This window comes from Dipodomys ordii, unplaced genomic scaffold, assembly GCF_000151885.1.
Source record: "Dipodomys ordii isolate 6190 unplaced genomic scaffold, Dord_2.0 Scaffold77, whole genome shotgun sequence".
NCBI classification, from domain to species: domain Eukaryota; kingdom Metazoa; phylum Chordata; class Mammalia; order Rodentia; family Heteromyidae; genus Dipodomys; species Dipodomys ordii.
In genome coordinates, this window is record NW_012267293.1 from 5,534,990 (window position 1) to 5,538,633 (window position 3,644).

Genomic DNA, 3,644 nt, shown 5'->3' on the forward strand with positions numbered 1-3,644 from the left:
CATCTCTCCATCCTTCATTCCTTTATTCCTTCCTCCCCTCCCTCCCTCCCTTTCTCTTCTTTCTTTCTGTGTCTTTATTTCTATCTTGTTTCTTTTCTTTCTATCCTGTGTTTTCCCCATCCTTCCATCTTTCTTTCCTTCATTTCTTTGTTCCTTCATTCCCTCCTCCTTTCCTCCCTCCCTCCCTTTCTGTCTTCTTTCTCTCCTTACCTCCCTCCCTCCCTCCCTTTCTATTTTTTCCTTCCTTCCTTCCTTCCTGTCTGTTTTCTTTCTCTATTTCTTATTCTTTTCCAGTGTGGGAGCTTTAATTCAAGGCCCAGGCACTGTCCCACAGCTCTTCAGCTCAAAGCCAGCGTTCTACCACTTGAGGCAGAGTGGCAGATTTGGTTTTCTGAGTGGATTATTGGAGATAAGAATCTCAGAGTTTCCTGCCAGGCCTGGCTGTGAACTGCAAACCTCAGATCTCAGGCTCCTGAGTAGCTAGGATTACAGGTGGGAGCCACTGGTGCCCAGCTAAGCTGGCATTTTAGTTACCCTGTCTTTTTCTTTTCCTTATTTTTCTTTTTTTGTCTTTTCTGTTCCTTTCTTCTTTAATCCCTTCCTCCATCAATGTGTCTTTCAGTACATCCCTCCCTGCCTCCATGTCTGTCTCTTCTTTCTCTTTCTCCCTTTCTTCCTTTCTTTCTGTGTGTATATTTCTTTCTTCTTTTTTTCTATCCTGTCTTTTCCCCATCCTTTCTTCTTTCCTTCCTTTGTTCCTTTGTTCCCTCATTTCCTCCTCCCTCTCTCCTTCTGCCTTTCTCCTTCTTTCCTTCTTTCCTTCCTTCCTTCCTTCCTTGTTCTTTCTTAGTTTCTTTCTCGTGTTCTCTCTGTTTTCTTTCTTTTTCTCTTTCCCTCCCTCCTAATTTGTTTCTTTCTTTGTCTTGTTCTCACTCTTTCTCTTTCTCTCTCTTTTTCTTTTATTCTTTATTTATTTATTTTGGTCCGGTGGTGGGGCCTGAACTCTGGGCCTGGGTGCTATCCCTCAGCTCTTCAGCTCAAGGCTAGCACTCTACCACTTGAGCCACAGCACCACTCTTGGCTTTTTTCTTTTTTCTTTGGGTCCGGTCATGGGGCCTGAACTCTGGGCCTGGGCGCTGTCCCTCAGCTCTTCAGCTCAAGGCTAGCCCTCTACCACTTGAGCCACAGCACCACTTCTGGCTTTTTTCTTTTTGCTTATGTGGTGCTGAGGAATTGAACCCAGGGCCTCCAGCATGCAAGGCAAGCTCTCTACCACTGAGCCACCTTCCCAGCCCCTCGGCTTTTTTCTTATGTGGTGCTAAGGAATCGAACCCACGGCATCGAGCCTGCAAGGCAAGTGCTCTACCACTGAGCCAACTTCCCAGCCCCCACTTCCAGTTTTCTGAGTGGATTATTGGAGATGAGAATCTCTTGGAGTTTCCAGCCTGGGCTGGCTTTGAACTGCAATCCTCAGAGCTCAGGCTCCTGAGTAGCTAGGATTACAAGTGTGATCCACCTGGGCCCAGCTAAGCCCCCATTTTAGTTACCCTGACTTTCATTTCTGTTCTCTTCCTTCCTTTCTTCTTTCCTTCATACTTTCTTTCCTCCCTTCCTCCATCCCTCCCTCCATCCCTCCCTCCATCCCTCCCTCCCTGCATCCATGTATCTATCTCTCCTTTCTTTCTGTCTTTCTTTCTTTCTTTCTGTCTGTCTTTCTTTCTGTGTCTCTTCTTTCTATCCTATCTTTTTCCCATTCTTCCATCTTTAGATCCTTCATTCCTTCATTCACTCCTCTTTCCCACTCCCTGTCCCTTTTCCTTTCTTTTTCTTGCTTTCTTTCCTTCTTTATTTCTGTGTCTTTATTTGTATCTTCTTTCTTTTCTTTGTATGCTGTGTTTTTCCCATCCTTCCATCTTTCATTCATTTCTTTGTATCTTCATTCCATCCTCCTTCACTCCCTCCCTCCTTTTCTGTTTCCTTTCTCTCCTTACCTCCCTGCCTCCCTTTATATTTCTTCTTTCTTTCTTTCCATCCTTCCTGTTTTCTTTCTTTCTCTTTTCCAGTCTGGGAGATTTATTTCAAGGCCTGGGAGCTGTCCCTCACCTCTTCAGCTCAAGGCCACTGCTCTACCTCTTGAGCGTTTTCTGAGTGGATTATTGGAGACAAGAATCTCAGAGTTTCCTGCCAGGCCTGGCTGTGAACTGCAAACCTCAGATCTCAGGCTCCTGAGTAGCTAGGATTACAGGTGGGAGCCACTGGTGCCCAGCTAAGCCGGGATTTTAGTTACCCTTTTTCCTTTCTTTTTTTTTTCTTGTCCTTCCTTCTTTCTTCTTTCCTTAATCCCTTCTTCCCACCCTGTGTCTTTCCATACATCCCTCCCTCCCTGCATTCATGTCTGTCTCCTTTTCTTTCTCCATTTCTCTTTCTCTCCCTCCCTCCCTCCCTCCTCCCCATCTCTCTTTCTTTCTTTCTGTCTGTCTGTTTTTCTGTATTTCTGTCTTTCTTTCTGTTTTCCAGTTCTGGAGCTTGAATCAGGGTCTGAGCTTCTCTGTGCTCAAGGCTAGCACTCTACCACTTAAGGCACAGTACCACTTCTGGCCTTCCTGTGTATTTGGTACTGAGGAATCAAACCCAGGGCTTCATGCATGTCTGGCAAGCAGTCTATCACTGAGCCACATTCCCAGCCCCGCTCCCCCTGCCTATTTCAAGTGCTTACAGGAGGTACTGCTGGCATGAGCTAAAGTTTTCACCAACCAAACGGTGAACCAGATGCTCCTCCATGGTGGGTATGGAGGCTAGAGTCAAGTTCCACCCACAAGTCCGATGGATACCCAGACCTTCAGGAGGCCACCCCATAGGGTCATCGCCCCTTTCTAGCAGGAAGCAACTTCAGAAGAGGGATCACTATCTCTTCTCCTGGCCAATAACAAGGAACAGAATAAGTGGGAAATGGAACAACGTACAACAAAGGGGCCCATCGGCTGCACTGGACATAGAAGAACAAGAACTAAGCAACCCGAAGACAGCGATGGGAAGGGAGGAAAGAGGGAAAGAGGGAAAAAGGGAAAAGTAATCATTCCCTGAGGCGGAAGAATTGATTTCTATTGTCAAAGATCCTGGAATTCACAACTGTATAGACCATGATAATGACAATTTGCCTAGTGAAGGTTAAAATATGATTGTGACTTTAACTAAGTGTCACTATTGTACAACACTGTGAAACATGTGAAATTTAGGTAATCACCTAATCTCAAATTAAAAGAAAAAGTGAGAAAAGGGATGGGTTAGGAGTGATGGGTGATGATGTGGTCAGGCCCTTGTACTCATGTGCTGTTTTGTAGAATGGGAACTTCTTTGTACAACTACTTAAAGATATAATAATAAAAAAAAGAAAATGAGAAAGGTGGAATGTTTGCAGGTGTGAAGTCATTCTGTGAGGCCTACATTCCCCCAGGCCAAAGTTCTGTCTGCCCCGGGGCCATGTCTGCCTGCCCCTAATCCCAAGCTCTGTCTGCCCCGAGGCCAAGTCTGCCTGGCTCTCTGTGTCTCCAGGTTGCTCTGGCTTGGCCACTAAGGTTAACCCTGCCTCCCATTCTCAACACAGTTCCCCCCATCTCTCTCAGTCTCCTTCCTAGAAATACCCT